The sequence below is a fragment of the Schistocerca gregaria genome, chromosome 6 (assembly GCF_023897955.1).
Source record: "Schistocerca gregaria isolate iqSchGreg1 chromosome 6, iqSchGreg1.2, whole genome shotgun sequence".
Lineage (NCBI taxonomy): Eukaryota > Metazoa > Arthropoda > Insecta > Orthoptera > Acrididae > Schistocerca > Schistocerca gregaria.
This window is the reverse complement of record NC_064925.1, coordinates 283,781,308-283,809,205: the sequence shown is the minus strand read 5'-3', so window position 1 is coordinate 283,809,205 and position 27,898 is coordinate 283,781,308. Positions and strand designations below refer to the sequence as shown.

General features: G+C 41.0%; 1 protein-coding gene across 5 annotated transcripts in view; it reads left to right on the top strand.

Annotated features, from left to right (window-relative positions):
* The window catches only part of LOC126278045 (receptor expression-enhancing protein 1), a 628,988-nt gene that overhangs the window by 291,710 nt on the left and 309,380 nt on the right, over positions 1-27,898 (top strand). The gene's annotated exons all lie outside the window — the stretch shown is intronic.

Below are 27,898 nucleotides of genomic sequence, written 5' to 3'. Positions count from 1 at the left end.
CAATTCAGCAGATAAGACTTCTCACAAATGCAGCTTTGTATCTTGAAATACACACTAAATCAGTTACATTGAATTCCTGCTTGTATGGATCCACCATCTTAATACGATTTTATACTCCAATTAGAAGCCCTTTATCATGAAAATCAATAAGTGTCATTGCAATCATACGATGTTTAAGTATGTTATACTTCCCAATAATATGTTGGATATGTTGGAAAATGCCTTACTATTTGTACGCTTCTCAAAGATTAAATTACATCCACATATGGTTTTTCATTATTCTAATAAATTTCCTGTAGTTTACGCCTATGACCATAGACGTAACGCAAAGGAAATTTTGCTCCATATTCGGGTCACTGTTTTATTCACGACAATGTCGCAGCTTGTGTTTCATCATGCTGTTCAAATGCTCCACAATACTTGCTTTCATGTGGGAGAAAGCTGAGTAGTGTTTTGTTCCATTAGTGACTTGAAATAGGTAATGTGAAATTCTCGTTTATGGACAGGTTGTTGGATGTCAGGACACCAACTCATCCCTATCTGCAGCAATTATTCAGAAACCTGTGCAGCTTCCTTCCCAGCCTTTTCACAGATTGGTGGGCCCTGAAGATTTGGAATAAGTATTTAGATCCATTAAAATGTCTTCGAAACCTTTATTTACGCATGAATATTGTCTCATATGTATGAAAGCAGTCTGCCATAAATCATCCAAACCTTGTATCATGACACATCTATGTGGGAATGTTTTGTGCCCTGGTTGAGTTCTCAGACCACCGTCTCTATAATTGTTATTCAATAATGCACCTTTCTCAAAGCTCTGAAATGATTGATATTATTTCATTCATGTCAACAGTACTCCCTGCGGCAGCTGATGCTGTGAACAGTCACAGCCATTCTATTATTTCGTTGGCGTCATCACAGTATCTTTTATGGTGAATGTCAATCTCTCCACGTGCACTACGCGCACCAGCTGGTGCACGTCTAAAAGTATTATGGTATTTCCTACTGTCTGGGCTTTTCATTCGTACATTAAGGGTGTCGTTTTGTCTGTGGGCGTCAGTCATACATCAAATTTCAGCACACGTTTGTTTCTCTTCTGGCAGATACTCGTCAGTGTTCGAAGTTTTTAAGAATATTAGTTCTACTGAATAAATTCAGCTACCAAGATCGCCAAAATAATTTATGTATACATGACTTGTTTTGGCAGTTCTCTGTTGCCGTTTTTAAATCTCCAAGAGATGGGACTGAAAATGCTAGGATACAGCAACTAACATAACACTTCATTATATTCAAAATATGCAAAACATGGAATCAATCGTTACAGATCAAACGGCGGAAACCAATTTACGTTAGTGCAAATTTCATGGGATTATAGTAAACCGATTACAATAAAATGCTTTCGTTTTAAGCATTTGGAGGACTAGACTGAAGGCAAACTAAAAAATGACAATATTGACTTTCATACAATAAATGATACACTTGACAAATACATTTGTAACTGAAGTCTTCCATCTGAAACACAACTTAGCTAACGCCTGAAAAAATGGGCAATAATTATATGTACAGAAATTTCTTTTAAGTTTGTGAACCTCGAACCAGTAGACGACACCTCTCTGACAAATATATCTGAGCTCCAGGTGCCAACTAGGTACGGACACGAACGTAGTACACAACAGACAGTGTGGACAACAACCGGTTGTCCCGCTCGACCACTAACTGTCGGCCCGACGAATAGTGCGAGGTATACAAGTCCCAGACCGACCTTGTCTCACATATACTCATTCAAACAGTATTAACTTCAAAACGCAAATGTTGCTGGATGTACCTGGAGTATAAACCGAAACGTTAGAGTCTACTAAATAAGAAAGACACACGATGGCCCGAAGGCGTAAGTCAAACTCCTAACCCAGGCTCAGAGATGCAACAAATCGTAAGAAATTACGGCTTAATAAATCGCGCGTCCCAATACGATAACAAACACGCTACAACTTAAACTCATGAAATAAGTAATCCTATCCTAATAAACCCAACGCAGTGCACTTACAACAATATTAAATAAAACACCATCAAATTAATACCAAAACACGCTAACCAACTAACACTGTGGAGTGTGAGCGTGGAGATTGGGTCGGGGGCGGTAAGATTTAAAGGTTATATTTTATGTTTTTCTTAAATAATTCGAAAATCGTGTTTTCCGGCGATAATATTTCCCAGTACAAAGTTAAACTATATTAAATTTCCTATAAATAATGCCCCCTTCCTTTTTTCTCTAGGATTAGTAGCTCCTGCGTCGCAAGGAATGGAAATAGCGCAGGTTACTAAAAATAGTGCTTTAATCATATCAAATGAAGAGGTTAAGAACAAATATTAGATGTGCATACCACATACACGTGCAATAGATAAAGCAATAAATTGTGATAAATGATAAATTGTGTTCTGTGGGTGTGAAAGGCCGGAAGGGGTGGACAGGGGGGTCTGGTTCATGAATACCTGGCGACCAATGTGCAGACACATCTGGGAGAGGGAGGGAATGTTGATTTTCCACAAAGTACATGAACACTACATGGGACGCAGATATTAGTTCTTAACAAGGCTAATCCAAGAAAGGGATATGGACAGCTTCTACATAAATCTTTGCACAATGTTCTACACTGCTAGAGGGGAAACTGATTCCTAGTCGTCCTGTATGGCAGTTGTAGCGTTCTTTAAGAAAAGGTAACTTTCCCACCGCAAGCACTGCCCTACTTTCAGTTGACAGACAGACTGTACCTCCCAAGCATATGCTGTCCAGTTCTCTTATATGAATAGACAAAAAAACTTCACTGAGCTTGTGTTTATATAGTTAAGTTATTTTCAGTTTATTAAGTGAGCTTTAACGTAAAAGGCGTTCCTATTAACAGCGGCTGAGGAGGGTTTAATTTGTAAGTGTGATGTTGCCAATGGTCTATTTAGCTTGGTGGAAAAGGAATTGGTCTGGTAATTATGGCGTCTTGTCGTGTCTACCATTGACAGCGTATTGTAAGCTCGTGTAACCATGTAGTAGTCACTTGGCGGTGAGCTGATGAATGACCAGCAAGTTACTGCACCATTAATTGTGTTAACTCCAGTAGACTCCATAAAACTTTTCCATTCAGAAATTGCTAGCACTTGTAGACTGGGCTGTACCGAATGGGGCCACTTAACACACATCCATAGTAAATCTTCAAACGTGGGTGCGAATATGTCTGATGGATTGGGATTGATCACGTTCAAGTCTAGAACAGCAGTCTGCTGTAATGCATTGCCTGATTTATGTTGAAAATCTGGAGTTTCATAACATCTAGATGACCTACTTCTGTCACAGAGGGAGCCAGTTTAAGACTCTGGGCCTCCTCAGAAGTTGGCATAGTTGATGCTGGGGTGACGCGTTTGATACCCCTCGTGTAAAAAGTATTCCAGCCACTCACTGTGGAGACAATGAATAAATACTGACAGCATTTTACAGTTGTTGCAGGCTCTTCAGTGTGACAGACAAATGGTAGCTCCAGCTATGGAGCTTTTTTGCGTGATAGCTGAGTTAACAATTGCAGATAAATACACGCTTAATTAACTGACAATAACTCTATTACATGAATACAAGCTCAGTGAAGTTATTTTGTCTACTCCCATAATAGAACTGGACAGGAAATGTTGGGGAGGTATTAGTCTTTGTAAACAGAAAAGCGAGCAGCGCTCACGGTGAGGGATGTTGCCTTTTCCCCAAGAATGCTACAACTGCCGCACAGGGCGACTAGCAATCGATTTCCCCTCTAGCAGTGTAGAACGTTGTGCAAAGACTTACACAGAATTTGTTCAGACGCCTTTCTTGCAGTCGCATAATTAGTGCGAGTAGCTCATATCTGTATTCCACGTGCACTGTATGGACACACACTAGTCGTGTCTGCACATTGCGTCGCCAGTGATTCACGTGTTGGGATGCGGAAGGGTCGGTATAACCTTGTGAAACATGCTGTAGTTGCGTCTTGTGATGTAGTGGGGTAGAGAGAGTGGAGACTCACCTGCTTCTGTTTGCAGACCTCCGAAGGAGTGAAGTGCTTGGCCACAATCCGGCGACCTGCCTTCTTTCTGCCTTCCCTCATTCATCTACCCTCCAACTCACTCCCCCCCCCCCCCCCCCCCCCCTCCCGAAATCCCCTGAAGCAATTTACACCCGCAGAACACAGTTTATTGCTTAATACGGTTCTTCTCCCCTTAGATGTGACACACAATTTAATACTTGTTCTTAACTCACTTCATTTGACAATAAACGTTAATTTGATATTATTAAAACACAAGTTTTAATAATCTCCGGTGTTTCCATCCCCTTCCCCTGCAGCGGAGAAAATATCACACTTAGAGAAAAAATGAGGAGGGCCTTTTTGTACTGAAAAACATTTTTCGAGCTATTTGAGAAAAGCCCCCCCCCCCCCCCCCCCGCTCCACACACACACACCATCCCCACAGTCACGCCCCACCGGACAGAATTTTTAGTATGTTCCTCATCATTCTCCCTTCTACAGCTGTACAAAAATTTGCTACTACACAGTTTTTATCGCCTACTTTTTCTTTGTTGATTGGTCTACCTCATTTGCACAGTTTTCCAGTATCATTTTTGGTTTATTGTCTTCTCTGTGCCTATTTCCTTATCTTTGTGCACTGTGTTGATGAAGACAACTTTCCAACACTAAGCAAGTCTTGTAGTGAAATAACATTATGGCAGTATCTCAGACTCGCAAACATAAATTTTTACTACCGATATTTGTACACTTTGTGAATTTTTGAACGCCTGGGTCATATAGGTCCAAGGTACACAATTAAGGTGCGAGTATATAACGAGACGGAAAATCGTTTTATTTTGAACCGTAAGCTGCGAAGAATGTATAGAGAAACAAAGTCATTAAGTTTCGACCGCAAGCATTTAAATATAAAAATATTGTGGAAGAGTTAACTCCTTTCTGGGTCATATTGACCCAAAGACAACAGAAGGGTTAAAGTGTATTGAAGTGTCGTACAATACAATACAGATGTGTTCTATTATCAGATAATTTCCAAGCTGATACTTCTGCCCACAGTCATATGACTAAGTTCGACTTTGTATGACATTAAGTAAAATCGCAGTAAAATTTCAGACTTCGTGCTAAAACAAGCAGATATCCGAAAACGGGCAACTGGACCAAACCTTATCACCACCGATGATTCTATTTGCACTTGGTGCAAACAATAATGCTACGTCGGAGTTTCTGTAAGAGGAGTCCAACTGAAAACTACAGCGGGAAGATTTGCAGATAAATTAGGTCAATAAGGTTTCAGGGTTAGTACTGAATGGCTCTACAGTTCTGCAATCAACACATAGTTTCTGACAGAAAAGTATATGGGGAAAGTTAAGTGGAGACGTCGCAGATGTTGAAAGGTCAATAGGAAAAACAGTCCATCGAGTTTTTATTTAACCATTACATACACTGTTCGCTGTAATCCCAATTATAGCTCCAGATATCTATTTTAGAAACCATTTCTATGATTCAGCTTTCAGTAATTCTGATTGCAACTCGCTCCGATTAGTGAGTTTTCTTGCAGTCACTCACGCTTTTAACGTACCGCAATTTTAATAATAATAACAATAAAGTGTATAGAATGTTTAACCCTTAACTTATGAGGTGTGCTCTTTCAAACAGTAAGAGAATTCTCGAACTCGCTCTCCAAGGTGAGTTGTGGCAGAATGCTTCTACACACCCCTCAACCTACTTAAATTGCCACCCTAAAATGTTTCCCTGTCTGTTGTATTATCGCCTTCTTTGTTTTTTGTTGACACCTGTTTTCTTCAGCACGGTAAAGTACAAATTGTGTTCACAGCTACAGGGGGTAGGAAAAATCATGTGAACACCTGTACATACTTGGAAATGGTTTATTAATAAGGGGCTGGAGCTCCATTTGCCCCTAATACAGCTGCGATTCTTCTTGTAATACTGGCATATAATGATTGATAGTCTCCAGTGGAATTTTATGCCACTCTTCGATTAGAACCTCTTCTAACTCCTGAAGTGATGACGGAGGCGGAAATCTACTCCAAAGTCTGCATTCCAATACCTCCCACAAGGATTCGATAATGTTCAAACCCGGGGACTGTGCTGGCCAGGGAAGACGCTGCAGTTCAGTTGCATGCTCCTTAAACCACGATTGTACTGTCCTGGCTGTGTGATGGGTGCATTATCATCTTGAAATATGGCATCATTGTTGCGGAACAAAATTTTAATCATGGGGTGCATCTGATCACCTAAAATGGTCACATGATCGTTGGCTTTAAAACGGCCTTTGAGGGTAACGATGGGACCAGCAGAATGCCATGACACGGCTGCCCATCACACTTCCACTCCACGCTTAACCTTTGGAATCAAGCAATCAGGATTCTAGGCTTCTTTTGACGTTCTCCAGACGTAAACGCGGTCCGATGTTGGAAATAACGGAAAAGTTGACTCATCGGACCATATGACGTGTTGCACTGATCAGACGTCCAGGATTTATGCTCCTGACAACATGTATTATGCTTCTTTGCGTTGGTTGTCTTCGCTAATGGTTTCGGTATAGCAGACCGTCCATGAATATTCACTTTATGGAGTTCTCGAAGGACAGTATCGATAGATACGGGGTCTCGAAGATAGCTATTGAGTTCTGCAGTCACTTTAGCCTCCGTAGTTTTGTAATGTTTTGATACAATTCGTGTTAGCGTACGACGATCTCTGTCATTAGTTTTGATTTACGCGCACTATTACGTTTACACGATGTCTTTCCATGTTTTGTGTAGGCTGTCATGACTGTTGAAACAGTTGCTCTTGAAACATTCATTAAGTTGGGTGTCTTGGTTATTGATGCTCCAGCTATTCAGGCCCCCACAACCTGCCCTCTTTGGAACTCTGTTAGGTCTTTCATTGCACGTCGACCTCGTCCTCTGAATGCAAATATGAAGTGTGCACTACGCGTAAACAACCTGCACTGATGCTTAGTCTGTACTGAACGCGCACAGTCCAGCGCGACACGTGCTTACCTGCGTTGTTGACCGTCAAACACAACCATCCCATTACTACCACTGTTCACATTATTTTGCCTATCCCCTGTGCGTGTCCGTTTTAACTATTTCAAGTTTGATGAAACTTTTAAGTCGGTGGATGAGCAAGGTGTCAATAATACAGATCACGAAACAGACGAAAAAGACGACGATTTTTCAGTAGCCAGTGATCATAGTTCTGTTATCGAACAAGAGTATCATTTAGAGGAAGAACATCAGGACAATTGTGATGGGGGCCTGCCTGCTACTGCAGTAAAATACTTAAAGCGTTTGGTTAAAATCAAATGCGTTCTGAGTGGTGATAAGAGAAATGTAGATTGCAATACCGAATGTCAACTTCGTAGACTTTCTTTTTGTACCCATCGAGTGGAATTTTCATGTGCAAATTTAAATCCAGGAATGTAGCTGGATATAGAAATTTACTTACTACAGAGATAATACGAGTATAATTTTTCAGAATGTGAAATTCTGTTCTAACGGTCTGTTTATGTGTGTTATTTGAAAAAAATAGCATAATTCTGTTTATGTGTGCTATTTGAAAAAAATAGCATAATTCTGCAGGATTTATTTAGTGCAATAAAATAAACAAAGAGCGTTTAAATAACACTTAAATAACTATAAAAATAAATGTTACGTAAATAAATTAAAAAATTCAAATGATTTGTGGCTTGAATCCTTTCAGTCGGAATTACATTCACTTCAGTGTCAACATGAACATGTCTTCGTTATGGGAGACATGAACATAGACCTGCTAAAAGACACTGTCTCCGCAATAAACCTAAGAAGTTGCAATAACACCAACTTTCTTCCATTAAAACCTACACATCTTAGGACATACATACTCTTACAGACGTAATCGCAACGAAAAAGACTGTGCCTCTCAGCACGTGATGTAATATTTATGGCCTACTCTGTGCAGCCCCAAAAGATCAAATCACGTTACATAACTTTTAGGAACTTGAAACGTAATGATCTTGACGCTCTAACAGCCGATTGCCCAGAAATCTCATGGCATCAAATGATCAGAGAACTTGAAATCGATGGCATAATTAATGAACTTGGTGATAAACTCACTGCCCTCTATGACAAACATGCACCTGTACGCACAATCCGTGTAAGAAAATCTCCTGTTCCATGGCTGACAACTGAAATAAATCACATTATGAATTGTAGCGCGCTGCCCACAGGCGTTTCAAGGCAGATCCGAAACCTGAGCGTTTCGAAGAATATATAAAGCTACGGAAGAGAGTGAAACAATGCATTCGCAATGCTAAAATTAGGCATGATCGATCCCTTGTATGCAACTATCTGAGGCCCACGACTTTGTGGAAGAATCTCCGTAGTTTGGGGGTCGGAAAGACAAAATCGGAAACTGCTTTTCATGTCTCAGCTAACGAATTAAATGAATTCATCTCTGCAACTCTCAATACCTATACGCCTGATAATTACCAGCCACATTAATCCCCTAACTAGATAACTAACCACGATACCTTCCACCTAAAACACGGCAAGAAAAGCAGTAATGAGAATCTCTGTCGGTGCGATAGGCAATGACAGTATCAGTATAACCATGACCAAGAATGTTGCCGATATCTTAGCACCTGTCTTAACTGACATATTTAAAATTTTCCCCCGTGAACTGAATACACCCCACTGCATGGAAATGAAGCAAAATTAGACCCATCCCTAAGATAGAAACCCCCCAACTGCTGAGTGATTAGCGATCAATTAGCACAGTGCCTGCTGTTTCCAAAGCACTTGAATGTATTGTTCACGATCAAATCACTGAACACCTGCATGAATGCAAACTATATGACAAATTCCAATCCGGTTTGCGTAAACACCACAGCACAAACACTGTTCTAATTAAAGAAACGACGTGAAATATGCCTTCGACAGCCAAAAGACCACGATTTTGACGCTATTAGCCTTCAGCAAAGCTTTTGACAATATTAACTTAGGCATATTGTTCGGAAAAATGCAACAGCTTAATTTCCCAGATACTGCAAGGAGGTGGTTTGAAAGCTACTTCAAAGACAGACAGCAATACGTTGTCTGCGTAAATGAAAAATCTTCCTGGAAACATGTGTCCTCGGGAGTGCCACAAGGATCAGTCTTAGGATCACCTTTGTTTTCTTTATATGTCGATGATACTTCGTCAGTTCTGTCCTCCTGTAAATATCATTTCTAAGCTGACGACCTCCAGCTCTACCTAAGCGTCAGACCTGAAGATATAAACACTGCAATCGCTCAGATGAATGATGATCTGTCTTCAGTAGTGACGTGGGCGAAAAACCTGGGGCTTAAACTAAATGCAAAAAAGACAAAAGTACTCTTAATAGCTCATCAGAAATTAACAAGTTCAGATTTCCGCGAACGGCTGCCTCCTATTGTGCTCGACGGTATTCCAATACCATATCAGAAAAGAGGTAAGAACTTGAGTGTAACTTTGGATGAGTATCTCAACTGGGCGGAGAATACAGTCGCAGTGTGCCGGAAGACGTCCGCTTGTCTCTGTGCTCTCAAAAAGTTTCGGAACGTATTTCCACAGGACGTGAAACGCCAGCTCGTGCAAAGCACTCCTTCCACCGATCCTCCACTATCGTGAAGTAATTCAACAGGGAATGAGTAGAGAAAACAAAAGACGGTTAGAACTAACCGTGAATGCCGGTGTGCGTTGCACCTGCAACATTCGTCGATATGATCATGTTAGTGCTTCATACTCCCAGCTAGGGTGGTTGCGGCCGGACAAATTACGTGACTACCACACTCAATGTCTACTTCACCGGTTACTCGTCGCGCAGGCACCCCAATACCTTGCTTCAGAGATTAAACACTTTTCATGCCATCATAATTTAGACATGAGTTCACTGTTATTTGGTATCCTAAATGTGCCCACTCACAAAACAAAAACATTTGCAGTTTCCTTCTCTGTTGATGCTGTCCGCCTCTGGAACAAACTGCCCCTGACCTGGCGCAAAATCCAATCCCTGCTGCTTTTAATAAGAGGTTGAAGCATTTCCTACTATCATCCTCATAACGTTTTCCACAGAATTAATGTATAAGGCCAATCCTCCCCTCTGCCAAATAGCAAAGTTAGTGTCTCCTATCTTTCTCCTTTCTCTTCTTCTGTCTCCATTAGCTACGCAATCTTCTTTTCCTTTACATTTCTTGAACTGTGTTTCATCATGTTCCTATTCTTCCCCTCCCTTCGCCATCAGTCTCCCTCATACTCCCTGCTGCTAGCACTCCTATCCAAAATCTGTCTTTATCTTAATGTCTAACTATAGCAGTACTTATCATCTACGAATATAAACTGTACGTGTATGTACTTTTCAAGTGTACCTTTGTAATTGTTTATTTCACTTTCTTTAGTAGATGTAGTTAAACATGCCTACTAAAACATATGAAAGCAAAATAAGTAGAATGTCTGGTTAGATGTAAGCGAGGGCCTGATGGCCATAATCTTCTCAGGTTACATAAATAAATCTCGGTTTCATCATAGGGGACGAGAGGCCCCACGTCGTGGTATACGTCACAGAAAAGTAACCGTGAGTTAACGGTTAATGCAGGGTGATTCAAAAGTTCCTTGACATTTTTGGGAAACAGATGTTCATTCACAAAGTGCAAGTTACAGATTCATTACACAGCACATGAGAGACTTACATCAATACTTTTCAATGTGGTGACCTTGCAAATCTACGCACAACTCCCATCTCTCTTGCGTGGCACGGAACACGGTCGCCAACACGTCTTGTGTTTTTGCTCCTGCTTCATTGGTTATTCGCTGTATCAACTGGCCTAGGCTATTAATCTTTACCTGGTACACCTTTGACTTCATGAAACCCTCTACAGAAAAGTCCACGGGCGTCAGGTCAGGAGAGCCGACAGCCCATAGTACAGGTGCTGATGCGCGCAATCCATATAACAAAAAATGTTTATTCCAAGTTGTCCCGAACGATGATTGCAAAGTGCGGAGGTGCGCCTTCTTGTTTATGTTATCCTGTTACAGTTGTGGTTCCAGATAGTGTCGAAGCACGTCTAAATAAGTTGTTCCTGTAATTGTCTTTTCGGCATAACATAAAAGATCCGTATACAATATTTTTGTTTTGGTCACTCCCATCCACACATTGACCATAGGTGTGTCACGTTCCCAATCCTGAACTACATAGTGTCAGCCAATTTGTCGTTTGTAGGACGTCTAGCTCCCTATTGGGTCGTCGAGGCGGTTGGCGTACGGTTAATAGCATTCTGTATGGCATCTGTGTTCTCTGGTGATGTTACTGGCCTCCCAGAACGTACTCCATCAGCAACACTTTCCGTTCTTTTGAACTTATTCACTAAATTCCTGATAACTTGCCTTGAAGGACCTGGCTTTCTAAATTTCCTCAGGAAATCCTTTTGGACCTCTTGCTATTCTTTCTGCAATTGTGAACATTCTTCATGAGTATCTGCAAAAAATAACAGACATCGGTTAGCGATCTCAAGGAAATGTCTGGGAACTTTTGAATCGCGCTGTAAGTAATAATATCGTTACAATTTGTTTGTTTGTACTGTACCTTTATTCCTTGCCCTTCAGAGCGATCACAGAGCATCTGACGCTGTTCGCGTCCCCTGTATACCATACGAGGCCTGGTGACAACACTGAACACGAACAGTCCTAATGCACTGTGGTGGCAATTCTATGTCACAGAGGACTGCAATTCGTACTGACTGGATGTGTAGGGCACGACTACAACATATGTAAACATGAAGATGCAACTCTCAACTCTTTCCGAGAAAACTGAGTTTGAAAATTTTGCACTTATTTATATATTTTATATGATCGTTAGCATTGAAGAGGTTCACAGCCAAGATTGTTAAGCGCTTAGTCCCACGAGCGCACGGTCCATGGTTCGAATATCTGTGCCTGCACTTCTATATTTTTTCTTCCCACGTAATTATTATGACTGTGAAATCTGTCATTATCGATGGTTCGTGTATTATTTTCGCAATCTTTATCCTGAAAAAAGAAGAAAAAGTTTTGTAATGGGATTGAAAAAATAGATAGACCAGTAAAATCAGTATAGTCATTTTGTCTACATGTGTGGCAAGTATAATGCGTAAGCTGGGGAGCACTGTACGAACCAGGATAATACTAATAATAGAAACATGGGAAACAATAATTATTGCGACGTACAGCACTTGTAACGAATACCGAATCTTTGCATGTGCATGGTTTTCTCACTGTGTCAATTGGAAAACAGACTTGGGTTATATTCGTAAGCGGTGCTCGGTCGTCACACAGTTTCGCGGCGCGCCACGCATATCTGTTGTTAGAATTAGGTGGGAACGAAATAAAAAAAGGGCACTGGAAGCAAAATTCGATCTGCAAAACTTGTGCTTATGAAACTAAGCGCTTACTTCCTTGCCTGAGAATCCTTGACTAAGATAGAGAACACAAAATATGTAAGCTGGCATAAAATGATCAAACTCTTTTTTTTTCTTTCTAGAAAACGATTGAGAGCTGCGTCTTGCTGTTTGCATATGTTTAAGTCCAAGTCGTGCCCTTCATAGCCTGTCAATATGGATGAAACCGGTGAGGGGAAGTTCTAACGCTCCCCTTGTTAGCAGTCTGCTTGGAATCCGAGCAGCGAGTACGCATAACACCACAGCAGCCAGGATCTGAAGAAGACTAGTGGATCGGTCGTCGAAATACTGTGCGTAACATGGAATCGACAACACGGATATAAACCCGAAGGCGCCCCATCGATAGCCATTGTGTCAAAAAGTTGGTGTGGCCTGTGTTAGGCGGACCGGCGCGGCCTTGCGGCAGCGAGGTGACGTCGGCACTTCCGCCGCCCACCCGGCCCTTGACCTTCCCGGCTGCTGCATTAATTAGCGCAGCCAACAGGCAGCGCGAGCCCGGGCCACACGGGCGTCCCATTAGAGTCACCGAGCGACGTGGAGCGATGGTTAGCACACTGGACTCGCATTCGGGAGGACGACGGTTCAATCCCGCGTCCGGCCATCCTGATTTAGGTTTTCCGCGATTTCCCTAAATCGCTCCAGGCCGGATGCTTCCTTTGAAAGGGCACGGCCGACTTCCTTCCCCGTTCTTCCCTAAACCGATGAGACTGATGATCTCGCTGTCTGGTCTCCTCCCCCAAAACAACCCAACCCATTAGACCCTGCCGATTGGAGCCGGCGCCGCTCACTGCCGTTGCCACGGCGCTCATGCACAGCCCTGACCACCTCAATCTCGTTACGTATCATTCCAAACGGCAATTACTGCACTGAGAAAATATAAAAAGGCGGCAAATGAGGCAAAAGAAAGGCAATACAGACGTCTAAAAAATTGCATTGACAGAAAATGCAAAATGGCTAAGTGCGGTGGTTAGAGGATGAATAAAAGGCTGTAAAAGCATGCATGTTTCAGTGATATATATATATATATATATATATATATATATATATATATATATATATATATATATATATATATATATAGGGTGGTCCATTGATAGTGACCGGGCCACATATCTCACGAAATAAGCATCAAACGAAAAACTACAAACAACGAAACTCGTCTAGCTTGAAGGAGGAAACCAGGTGGCGCTATGGTTGGCCTGCTAGATGGAGCTGCCATAGGTCAAACGGATATCAACAGCGTTTTTTTTTTTTCAAATAGGAACCCCCATTTATATTACATATTAGTGTAGTGAATGTTTTAGTTAGACCACTTTTTTCGCTTAGTCATAGATGGCGCTATACTAATCACAAACGTATAAGTACGTGGTGTCATGTAACATTCCCCCAGTGCGGATGGTATTTGCTTCGTGACACATTATCCGTGTTAAAATGGACCGTTTACCAATTGCGGAAAAGGTCGATATCGTGTTGATGTATGGCTATTGTGATCAAAATGCCCAACGGGCGTGTTGTTATGTATGCTGCTCGGTATCCTGGACGACATCATCCAAGTGTTTGGACCGTACGCCGTATAGTTACGTTATTTAAGGAAACAGGAAGTGTAAGCCACACGTGAAACGTCAACCACGACCTCCAGCAAATGATGATGCCCACGTAGGTGTTTCAGCTGCTGTCACGGCTGACCCGCACATCAGTAGCAGATAAATTGCGCGAGAATCGGGAATCTCAAAAACGTCGGTGTTGAGAATGCTACATCAACGTCGATTACACCCGTACCATATTTCTATGCACCAGGAAACGACTTAGAACGTCGTGTACAATTCTGTCACTGGGCACAAGAGAAATTACGGGGCGATGACAAATTTCTTGCACGCGTTCTATCTAGCGACGAAGCGTCATTCACCAACAGCGGTAACGTAAACCGGCATAATATGCAGTATTGGGCAACGGAAAATCCACGATGGCTCCGACAAGTGGAACATCAGCGACACTGGAGGGTCAATGTATGGTGCGGCATTATGGTGGTGGTTAGTGTTTAACGTCCCGTCGACAACGAGGTCATTAGAGACGGAGCGCAAACTCGGGTTAGGGAAAGATTAGGAAGGAAACCGGCCGTGCCCTTTCAAAGAAACCATTTCGGCATTTCCTGAAACGATTTAGGGAAATAACGGAAAACCTAAATCAGGATGGCTGGAGACGGAATTGAACCGTCGTCCTCCCGAATGCGAGTCCAGTGCGGCATTATGGGAGGAAGGATAACTGGCCCGCATTTTATCGATGGCAATCTAAATGGTGCAATGTATGCTAATTTCCTTCGTAATGTTCTACCGATGTTACTACAAGATGTTCCACTGCATGACAGAATGGCGTTTTAATTCCAACATGATGGATAACACGTGTGCGGTTGAAGCGGCATTGAATAACATATTTCGTGACAGGTGGGTTGGTCGTCGAAGCACTATACCATGGCCCGCACGCTCACCGGATCTGACGTCCCCGTATTTCTTTCTGTGAGGAAAGTTGAAGGATATTTGCTATCGTGATCCACAGACAACGCCTGACAACATGCGTCAGCGCATTGTCAATGCATGTGGGAACATTACGGAAGGCGAACTACTTGTCGTTACACGTATTGTCAAGTGCAATGAGGTTGACGGACATCATTTTGAGCATTGATTGCATTAATGAGGTATTTACAGGTAATTACGCTGTAACAGCATGCTTTCTCAGAAATGATAAGTTCACAAAGGTACATGTATCACATTGAAATAACCGAAATAAAATGTTCAAACGTATCTACGTTCTGTATTTTAATTTAAAAAACCTACCTGTTACCAACTGTTCGTCTAAAATTGTAAGCCGTATGTTTGTGACTATTACAGCGCCATCTATCACAAAGCGAAAAAAGTGGTCTAACTAAAACATTCATATTCCCTTACGTACTACACGAATATGTAATAAAAATAGGGGTTTCTATTAAAAAAAAAAACGCAATCGATATCCGTTTGACCTATGGCAGCGCCATCTAGCGAGCCAACCATAGCGTCATCTGGTTTCCCCCTTCAAGCTAGACAAGTTTTGTTCTTTGTAGCTTTTTCGTTTGACGCTTATCTTGTGAGATATTTGGCCCGGTCACGATCAATGGACCACCCATATATGTATGTGCCTGGCGCATAAAATGTATGAGACAGGATTAGACTTCGGAAACAATGTAATAATTCCATTTTCAAAGAAGGCGTGTGCTGACGGGTGTGAATACTATCGAACAATTATTTATTACTCCATGGTTGCAAAATACTGAACGAATTGTTTACAGGAGAATGAAGAATCTGGGAGAAGCCGAGCTCGGGCAAGATCCATTTGAGACCAAGAGAAATGTGGAGATACGCGAGGTAATACTGATTATGCGTCTTATCTTAGAAGGCATTTACAGCATTTACAGATTTACAGAAAGCTTTTGACAATATTATCTGGAATATACTCTTTGAGAAAAAAGCATGACGGAAAGTTGCTTACAACTTCTACGGAAATCAGACTGCACTTACAAAGACCCGAAGGACACAAAAGCAAACAGTGGTTGAGAAACGAGTGAGACAGGGCTGTAGCCTATTTACAATGTTAGGTTTGTACATTAAACAAGCACTGGAGAAAACCAAGGCAAAATTTGGAAAAGGAATTGCAGGTCCTTGTGGGGAAGAGCTGTTGACCTTGTTCCCTGGAAGTTGCGTACAGCGAAGCTCATAATTATAACGGTATTTATCAGAAATTTTTAAAACAAATTCAACCTCAGATAATTTTTGTTATTTGATCTGATGCTAGTACACTCTATATATTCTACAGACTGTATTACCGTCTATTCAGATGGCGGCAAATTTTAGAGTACAAATCTAGTGACAGCCAGATATTCCCTCGGTGTACTCGGTTACAGCTAAATTTTAGCTTTCGGTAAATCTTTCTGCAAGCGAATGAACAAGAAACTTCTAGATCCATTGTTACTGGACCTACCGTGTAGTATCGTACAGCCGTACACTATGGTGTTCGTAGTGTAAACCTTTTGGGTCTCGTACACAGGGGAAATCTCCTAAATGTCATTTCGCTGTAGTTCTTAGTGGACACAAGAACATTTTTTATGGTAAACATTATCTCCTTAAGAGTTAATGCCGCGCAAGATCGATGTTACAACATCACGTCAGGTCGTTGACATTTCACACAAAAAAACGAGATTCGCATTGTTCTGTTACCTTTCCTCTACGTACTTCGAATGAAGAGAATTCTGTCGGTTCACAGGGACGTGTCAGGAGGAGCTGGCTTTAAAAAGAGCGCCTCCCCCGTCGTCACTCTAATTCTTTCCTGCCGGCCTCATTAAAGGCAGAACTAGTAACGGGTACAGAGCTGCATGCAGCCTAAGCGCAGGCAGAGATACTTACTAATTGAAACAAAAACCTAAGGACTTGCAGAAAGGGAAGCACTTGTTAAGAGACGACAGAATATTGGACACGGAAGAGGGACGGTCCCTTTCAACTTTTGAGATCATTAGGGACGGTACGCTCGCAGTAATAAGTGGTAAATGTGCCAGATACAGCTACAGCTCTGAATATGAGGTTACCTCAAGATTACACAGCAAGGACAGCAAACAGCTGCATTAGTGCTGAGGACGGAACTAGATGATGAGTCAGTAGCGTCGCACATTGCCCGAGCGACATTTATTATTATTATTATTATTATTATTATTATTATTATTATTACTAGTACTTACACCAAAACAATTAACAATAAAAATCGTAGACGCTAGTGAGCCGCAACATTATGAGACCTGCTTAAGGGTCCACGCCCCTCAGTCAGCCTGTACGGTAGAAGGCCCAAGTTTCGTCAACTTAGTATGTTAGGACCTGTATAAGTCCTGAAAAGCAACGGAAAAGGCTACAGTTTTTTTATGAAGGCAAGTCACAATTGAATTGTTGTAACATACTAAAGCCAGTATCTGACATAAACATTAACACTGCAAAAACAGAAAAACAAAAAGAGTGTTCGTAATTCCATTCCCACAAAAATTCTCTAAAGTACAATTGGTTTAAACGTATTTTTCCTTTGTAACGTTGCCAAGCAAATCCACTACTATTAATCATTTCAATATCACGTATGAACATTCCTTTCAAGTTTTTTCAGCCTTCCAAAGATGTGTACCGTATGAATTTGTATGTCTATCTAGATAAACACCATCTTTCGCGATAAAGTGAGCATTTCGTGCAGACGAATCCATTTCTCCCCCTGTGTTTTCCCATATCAAAACAGTAAAGTAATCTTTATAAGTATCAAATAAAATCTGTGATTAATGACAGTTCTAAATTTTTTGCCCAGGACGAAAATAGAAACTGCAGGGAGACGAAATTACGAACATCGTCAGATTTATTATATTGGCCGCTACACCAATATACGCCAAACCCTTGACTATTAACGATTACACACCAGGAACTACAACAGACTGTTGTTGTTGTTGTCTTCAGTCCTGAGACTGGTTTGATGCAGCTCTCCATGCTACTCTATCCTGTGCAAGCTGCTTCATTTCCCAGTACCTACTGCAACCTACATCCTTTTGAATCTGCTTAGTGTACTCATCTCTCGGTCTCCCTCTACGATTTTTACCCTCCACGCTGCCCTCCAACGCTAAATTTGTGATCCCTTGATGCCTCAAAACATGTCCTACCAACCGATCCCTTCTTCTAGTCAAGTTGTGCCACAAATTTCTCTTCTCCCCAATCCTATTCCATACCTCCTCATTAGTTACGTGATCTATCCACCTTATCTTCAGTATTCTTCTGTAGCACCACATTTCGAAAGCTTCTATTCTCTTCTTGTCCAAACTAGTAATCGTCCATGTTTCACTTCCATACATGGCTACACTCCAAACAAATACTTTCAGAAACGACTTCCTGATACATAAATCAATACAAAATGTTAACAAATTTCTCTTCTTCAGAAACGCTTTCCTTGCCATTGCCAGTCTACATTTTATATCCTCTCTACTTCGACCATCATCAGTTATTTTACTTCCTAAATAGCAAAACTCCTTTACTACTTGAAGTGTCTCATTTCCTAATCTAACTCCCTCAGCATCACCCGATTTAATTTGACTACATTCCATTATCCTCGTTTTGCTTTTGTTTATGTTCATCTTATATCCTCCTTTCAAGACACTATCCATTCCGTTCAACTGCTCTTCCAAGTCCTTTGCCGTCTCTGACAGAATTACAATGTCATCGGCGAACCTCAAAGTTTTTATTTCTTCTCCATGGATTTTAATACCTACTCCAAATTTTTCTTTTGTTTCCTTTACTGCTTGTTCAATATACAGATTGAATAACATCGGGGAGAGGCTACAACCCTGTCTCACTCCTTTCCCCACCACTGCTTCCCTTTCATGCCCCTCGACTTTTATGACTGCTATCTGGTTTCTGTAGAAATTGTAAATAACCTTTCGCTCCCTGTATTTTACCCCTGCCACCTTTAGAATTTGAAAAAGAGTATTCCATTCAACATTGTCAAAAGCTTTCTCTAAGTCTACAAATGCTAGAAACGTATGTTTGCCTTTTCTTAATCTTTCTTCTAAGATAAGTCGTAAGGTCAGTATTGCCTCACGGGTTCCAACATTTCGACGGAATCCAAACTGATCCTCCCCGAGGTCTGCATCTACCAGTTTTTCCATTCGTCTGTAAAGAATTCGCGTTAGTATTTTGCAGCTGTGGCTTATTAAACCGATTGTTCGGTAATTTTCACATCTGTCAACACCTGCTTTCTTTGGGATTGGAATTATTATATTCTTCTTGAAGTCTGAGGGTATTTCGCCTGTCTCATACATCTTGCTCACCATCTGGTAGAGTTTTGTCATGACTGGCTCTCCCAAGGCCGTCAGTAGTTCCAATGGAATGTTGTCTACTCCAGGGGCCTTGTTTCGACTCAGGTCTTTCAGTGCTCTGTCAAACTCTTCACGCAGTATCGTATCTCCCATTTCGTCTTCATCTACATCCTCTTCCATTTCCATAATATTGTCCTCAAGTACATCACCCTTGTATAGACCTTCTATATACTCCTTCCACCTTTCTGCCTTCCCTTCTTTGCTTAGAACTGGGTTGCCATCTGAGCTCTTGATATTCATACACGTGGTTCTCTTCTCTCCAAAGGTCTCTTTAATTTTCCTGTAGGCAGTATCTATCTTACCCCTAGTGAGATAAGCTTCTACATCCTTACATTTGTCCTCTAGCCATCCCTGTTTAGCCATTTTGCACTTCCTGTCGATCTCATTTTTGAGACGTCTGTATTCCTTTTTGCCTGCTTCATTTACTGCATTTTTATATTTTCTACTTTCATCAATTAAATTCAATATTTCTTCTGTTACCCAAGGATTTCTAGCAGCCCTCGTCTTTTTACCTACTTTATCCTCTGCTGCCTTCACTACTTCATCCCTCAGAGCTACCCATTCTTCTTCTACTGTGTTTCTTTCCCCTATTCCTGTCAATTGTCCCCTTATGCTCTTCCTGAAACTCTGTACAACCTCTGGTTCTTTCAGTTTATCCAGGTCCCATCTCCTTAATTTCCCACATTTTTGCAGTTTCTTCAGTTTTAATCTACAGGTCATAACCAATAGATTGTGGTCCGAGTCCACATCTGCCCCTGGAAATGTCTTACAACTTAAAACCTGGTTCCTAAATCTCTGTCTTACCATTATATAATCTATTTGATACCTTTTAGTATCTCCAGGGTTCTTCCACGTATACAACCTTCTTTCGTGATTCTTAAACCAAGTGTTAGCTATGATTAAGTTGTGCTCCGTGCAAAATTCTACTAGGCGGCTTCCTCTTTCATTTCTTAGCCCCAATCCATATTCACCTACTATGTTTCCTTCTCTCCCTTTTCCTACACTCGAATTCCAGTCACCCATTACTATTAAATTTTCATCTCCCTTCACTATCTGAACAATTTCTTTTATTTCATCGTACTTTTCTTCAATTTCTTCATCATCTGCAGAGCTAGTTGGCATATAAACTTGTACTACTGTAGTAGGTGTGGGCTTCGTATCTATCTTGGCCACAATAATGCGTTCACTATGCTGTTTGTAGTAGCTTACCCGCATTTCTATTTTCCTATTCATTATTAAACCTACTCCTGCATTACCCCTATTTGATTTTGTGTTTATAACCCTGTAGTCACCTGACCAGAAGTCTTGTTCCTCCTGCCACCGAACTTCACTAATTCCCACTATATCTAACTTTAACCTATCCATTTCCCTTTTTAAATTTTCTAACCTACCTGCCCGATTAAGGGATCTGACATTCCACGCTCCGATCCGTAGAACGCCAGTTTTCTTTCTCCTGATAACGACATCCTCCTGAGTAGTCCCCGCCCGGAGATCCGAATGGGGGACTATTTTACCTCCGGAATATTTTACCCAAGAGGATGCCATCATCATTTAATCATACAGTAAAGCTGCATGTCCTCGGGAAAAATTACGGCCGTAGTTTCCCCTTGCTTTCAGCCGTCCGCAGTACCAGAACAGCAAGGCCGTTTTGGTTAATGTTGCAAGGCCAGATCAGTCAATCATCCAGACTGTTGCCCCTGCAACTACTGAAAAGGCTGCTGCCCCTCTTCAGGAACCACACGTTTGTCTGGCCTCTCAACAGATACACCTCCGTTGTGGTTGCACCTACGGTACGGCCATCTGTATCGCTGAGGCACGCAAGCCTGCCCACCAACGGCAAGGTCCATGGTTCATGGGGGGGAGGACAGACTACTGAAATAAAACCCAGTATTTGAACACATGTCAGTGCTCACACTAGGAATTGCACTGTTAATTTAAGTGCCACACTAACTCACCTCAGCATAAAAAATTAATTCCTTCGTACACTCAAGCTACACGTGCTCCACCCAACAAACTCCGACAACAATACAATGTACAAAGTTCGCGCAGCATAACATTTGTTACCAACTGTGGAAACCGAAAATTCTTACGGGGACGTAATTAGGAGCGGGCACGATATAAGGGTTCCTTACGTTAAAATAAGCGATTTTTACTATTTTTTGGAAATACGAATAAAGTAATCAACAAAAATCTTTTTGCACATTATTTATTCATTATTGAACAACATTTTCTGATTTTCATAACGAAATTCAATCATCATTAAGCTTCCCAGCTGAGGAGTTAGAGTTGCTCTGTTCAGAATAAGGTGTGGCCATGATGGAAGCCATGTCTGAAATAAAAAAAAAAAAAAAAATTTCTTTATCAATAAGATACTGCGCTTGGAATAATAGCTTAGTTTTTTTTCAAATTTGGCAAAGTAATAAACTGGCGGACGTTTGAAACAAAGATGTTGCTTTGTAGTGTGTTTTTGCTCACGTTTCTTTGCAGACAACGCTGAGGAGTAATTCACCACAATTTCAGAGAGATATCATCGTTTTACTGTATGTCAAGCGGACAGAATGAATTGCAGGTACACAAAATTTTCTGATATTCCTTTGAATTACTCCTCTGACATGTTCACAAGGAGTAATTATCTATTTTTATTTTTATTTATTCATTAGTTATTGAAAAATACGTGACCTTACTAATTTCAAAAAACTGTGCTATTACTCCGTGCGCAATATCCTATAGATTAAGAAAATTGCTTTTTTTCAGTTCAGGTAAGATTTGCTGAATTTCTTCGGTCATGGGCACACCTCATTTTGAATAAAGCGACTTTAACTCCACGGATGGAGAGTGCGTAACGATGACTGAATTTCTTTGGAGAATCAGAAAATATTGTCCAAGAATCAAGAAATAACGTGCAAAAGGATTTATATTGATTGCTTCATTAGGATTTACAAAAAAAATCGTAATAATGGCTCTTATTATTGGCTGACTGAGGAGAATGGGCCCTTAATAGCCTGTTGGTTTACCTTTGGACCGCAGTACTGTACGACAGTGAATCTGCCTGGCATTAGGATGGATTCGACAAGTTCTTGGTAGGTTTCCGAAGGTATGTGGCACCTAGCATCCACACACTGGTCACGCAGTTTCCGTAAATTACCGGACCGGCAGTTTAAGGGTGCCCGACAGCGTCCTAGATGTTTTCCACTGGTTCCAGTTTAGGTGATTTTGACGGTCAGGACATCAACGTGACTTCACTCTCATCTTTCTCAAATCGCTGTAGCACGATTCTGACCTTCTGATACATACCCGTTATCGTGCTGGAAGGTGCCATGGGCGTCGGGAAGGGACATCTAACATGAATGGACAAAGGCAGTCTGCAAAATGATCACGCAGTCCTCATCTATCATAGTGCGTTCGATTACTACTACAAGTTCCATGGAAGACCAGGTGAATATCCCCCATAAGACAAAACTGCCTCCACAAGTCTACGTCCCTGGCGAGGTTCATATTTGGAGCAGCCATTGGTTGGATGACCACGTATCCAGACACGACCAACGTGTGACAACAAACGTGGTTCATCCTACCAGGCGACACCTTTTCTTTGCCCTACGGGACACTATTGGTATGATACTACTAATGACAGAGGCCTTTTATTAGCGACATTTGTCAAAAAAAGTCGGGTAAGTGCGACAGGGCTAGCGCACCGAGAGTTCCACACAAATTATATATATACAGTTCCTCCATCCCAGAAATCAAGAATCTTGCCTGTTACCGATATCGATACTGGCAAGATATTGGTTGCGAGAAGTCCAGTACTTCCAAGAACGACAAAAAAAAAAACTTTCCGTGTGATATAATTAAAATCCAAGAATTATCGGATTTTTTGTTTTTTGCTTTTGTGTTATGACACCCCACTTCTTGCCAAATTCCATGACTGAAGGTCAATGGGAAGCGCCCTATGGGGTTCGCGAGTATCAAAATATGTGACATGAATGGCCGTATCGTTTGACTGCATTGGCTTAGAAGCTTAAATGGTAAAAGCCGCCAAGGCAAAAACAGACATTAATATGTGACACAAATCTTAACCTGATACGCCCAGCCGTTCCTGAGAAAAAGTGGTCGAGACAGTCGGATAAAAAACGAAAAAAGTTTTTTTCGTGTGATTTATTTACACTTTTCGGATTTTTTCCTTTAGTTGTATTGGGAAATTTTGCTTCTTGTCAAATTTCATGATTATAAGTCTACAAGAAATTCCGAAGAGTGAGTTTGCGAGTGTCAAAATATGTGACTTAAATGGCCGTATCTTTCGGCTTCATTGACGTAGAAACTTCAATCTTTTACATCGCCAAGGACTGTAGACCTTAGTATACGAATAAATTTTAACATGATACGTCTACCCGTTCCTGAGAAAAAGGGTTTTTAATAGTCGGTCAGACAGCAGACAACTAACTGATCCTATAAGGGCCAGACAAATAAGTGATCGTATAAGGGCCCTATTTTTACCGATCGATGTGAGGGAGCGTAAAAAAGGAATGTTTACCCGTAATAGGTTTTCAGAGAAAAAAAACAGAAATAGAGTTGCCAAGGACCAAATGGAACTAAAAATTAAACTGAATATTTTTATGAAACAAGAAAGAAATTGTACAAGATGTGACGGTAAACCACTTTAGAGTTGCAAGTTACCATAGACTAATAAGATCCAAAGTAATGATATGCACATAAGTAGCAAGAAACAAGCTCATCAACCAATGAATTAGAAATTTATTTTATACGAACTCATTTAAAAATGTGCCAGGTTTAATTAAGCAACAAGTAGTATATTACAAAATGTCCACAGACGTTAAGGGTTCATTATTTAAGTAAGATATGTGTGCAAACAGCGATGATTGTACAGGCACGAACAAAGCAGAAGAAAACAAAATTCTTAGTGGAATTTGGCAGCTATTACGAGAAAGCGAGAATTTCAAGCAAGCAATTACAGAAAAATTATAGCGTAAGCAGGATGAAACAACAACTATTCTAAAATGTCTCCGAGAGGATGGGGGAAGATAGGCAAAATTATGATGAGAGAAAAAATTTTAAAACAACTATGCTGTACATAATAGAAATTTATAGGCATCACATGTCATCCGTTAAGCTGACATAGAGTGCAGTAGCAAAAGAGAGAAAATGGTATAACCACACGAAGTCTGCTTTAATGTTCGTAAAGTTCAAGAGGTGACTGAAAACACAGATAATAAGGAAAATAATGATGTACGGAAAACAATGAAATTCCGTAAGCAATGTCATATGAGATTTATAAAGCCAATCGGAGTATGAAGAAATGAAATAATGGATTTCTCAGCTTGCTCGCGAAGGAGAATTGAAACAGCTTCACAGACACACTTCGCACAGCATGTTGTAGTGCACCTTTCCTAACGTAGGCATAGGAGCCATACACGTAAAAGAGAGGACCAGTCTTGTTTACGGCGTCATTTGTAATTGAAGCGTTCATAAATCTATCTGCATAAACAGAATATTTTACAGTGTCCCTATCTCGGCCTCCCAAATCATACAGTTAAGGGAAAGCATTGTATGAAACAGATGTATAACATTCAGATTTTGTTGTATTTAGTGGATTGTATGCAATGTAATTTACCTTCAAATGATGACTACAGAAGATTACAAGTCAGATACAACGAAAAATAGTTCTAATAATAGATCGGTTGAATTTCCTTACTAGGGCGAACAATAAACCATGGTACAGGATTTGAAAGTTTCGAAGTTCACAGTCTTTATGCCGCACAGAAGAAAACTGTTATCGCACTTGAAACTGGTGTAAAAAATAACTACGCACAATTGAAAAATATCAAGTGATAAAAAACGATAAAAAAGTGGTTCCAAGTGTATTTTGCTATTGATATTACATTTTATTACATTCTCATCGTGTTAAATGTTATTTGGACTCCAGTAACACAGCTGACGTGCACATTTATCTTAAATTGTTATTTTTTATTCTTGGTAAACGCACTCCACGACATCGCTAAAGAACATGGGATACTGATGTTGGAAGCGATAGTTAGATCCCTTCATTCTCTCAAAATACTTGGGAAGAAATTTTCAGTCTACACCGTTTAAAAGCAACAGAATGAGAGGTCAATACTTGGAATAAAACGCAGTACCTGGAGAATCGTGCACGGATCTAACCCTTAATTATTCACTGAAGCGCCAAAGAAAGTGGTATAGGCATGCATATTCAAATACAGAGATATGTAAACAGGCAGAATAGAGCGCTGCGGTCGGCAACGACTGTACAAGGCAACAAGTGTCTGGCGCAGTTGTTAGATCGGTTACAGCTGCTACAATGGCAGGTTATCAAGATTTAAGTAAATTTGAACCTGGTGTAATAATCAGCGCACGAGTGATGGGACACAGCGTCTCCGAGGTAGCGATGAAACCGGGATTTCCCCGTACGGAGACAACCTCATGTCAGCAGGGGACTGTTCAAACTGGTGGAGGATCTGTGGTGGTGTGGGGCGTGTGCAGTCGGAGTGACTGGGACCCCTGATACGTCTACATACAACTCTGACAGGTGACACTTACATAAGCATCCTGTCTGCTCACCTGCATCCTTTCATGTTCATTGTACATTCCGACGGATTTGGGCAATTAAAGCAGGACAATGCGACACCCAACACGTCCAGAATTGCTACAAAGTGGCTCCAGGACCACTCTTCTGAGTTTAAACACTTCCGCTGCCCACCAAACTCCCCAGAGATGAACATTATTGAGCATATCTGGGATGCCTTTCTACGTGTTTTTCAGAAGAGATTTCCACTCCCTCGTACTCTTACGGATATATGGACAGCCCTGCAGGATTCATGGTGTCAGTTCCCTCCAGCACTACATCAGACATTAGTCGAGTCCGTGCCACGTCGTGTTACGGCACTTCAGCGTGCTCGCAGGGGCCCTATACGATATTAGGCAGGTGTACCAGTTTCTTTGGCTCTTCTGCGTAAAAGACGAAGTGTCTTGAAATACGCTTATGTCGGTGATCGTGGTGGTGTTATAAAGTGAAAGAACTGTTAAAATCTCACTTTATTTATCCATATCAATTGTAAATTACGTTTTTCGGCAGACTTTAGTCATCAGTTTAGAAAATATCGTCAACTTTAAGGATGTGAGCATCGTTATTTCTTTCTACTTGAATGTGTTGGGAGCAGTCTGGAGAAACGGTCAATTTACAGTTTTTGTGGATAAATAAAGTTCAATATGCACAATTTTATAACTGTGTAAACTAACCTCGGAAGCGATTAAATGAGAATCCAATATCGCGATTATGTTCTCTTTCAGAGCAGGAAGAACTGATACACGACGTAGAGATTTGGCGAAGGTGTTCCTCCTTTGTTTGCTCCTGTAAGCCATACTGGTGTTAAAGTACTGGTGCCGTAAGGAGGTGCAAATAATGTGGTTTATTTAGAGGTGTGTGGCTTGAAGATACTTTTCAGCAGCAGCAGTTCACGCGTCTAAGTTCACAACTCCACAATCTCTCGCTATGATCACCACTGTAACAGTCTAAATTAACTGATATATTAATTCTCTTTGAACAGAGTGATATTTATCTATTCTTTCTTGAAGGAAAGGATGCACCATCCAGCTCCGTGATGCAGCATAACACAATCATAAATAACGTCGCTTTGTTTTCCGAAGTTTACAGGCTACGGTGTATCCAGGAATCATTTTCAGGATGAAGCAATTTAGAAATGAAAAAAAAAAACTGCCTTCATTTCCTGAAGATATATTGTAAAAACCTTTACACAGATACATTTTTTTGTCAGTCAAACACGCAATACGTCCACCCGCGCTGACGTATGGGAAGAGACAGATTGGTGAAGAGCGAAAAATATGATGGCGGCTTAAGGAAGCATTAGAATAGAGATATATGTTCATCTTTCTTTTCGTACATATCTCTTTTTGGTGCGGGCATGTTTATGTTGCATCTTTGCTCCGCACAGTGTTCCAATACTTATTAAATGACATACACCTTTTGGTTAAACCAATATAAGATATATTACAGAGCTGAGATCACCTGTGGAGATAACACCTTTGACAGCGAATGAGTAGCTCTTATGATAATAAAGAACTGTCCCCCTCTCTGCAAAAAAGTACATAGCCATTGCGGGGAAATAAGTGTAAATCACTGACCCTGTGTCAACACGGAAGATCTGCAGAGGTGCAAACACTGTACACGGCGCAACAAAATTAAAGGATCACTGTCTCCCAATCCGTCGCATAAGTCTGAAATTGGGCTCAAAAGATGCTGACAACCCTCCTCTGTAATGGCACAAAGTGTTGGCGCCCTGCGACGTCACGGTCGGACTTTGCGACGCTTCAAACAGCAAAGAGTCGACACATGCAAAAAAGGCAATAGCTCAGAAGTTCGTGTAAGCTATAAGGTGAGTTAATATGTCATATTGGCACCAAATTTCACCACCATGAAGTATTGCACAATGCGAAGATCTTTACAC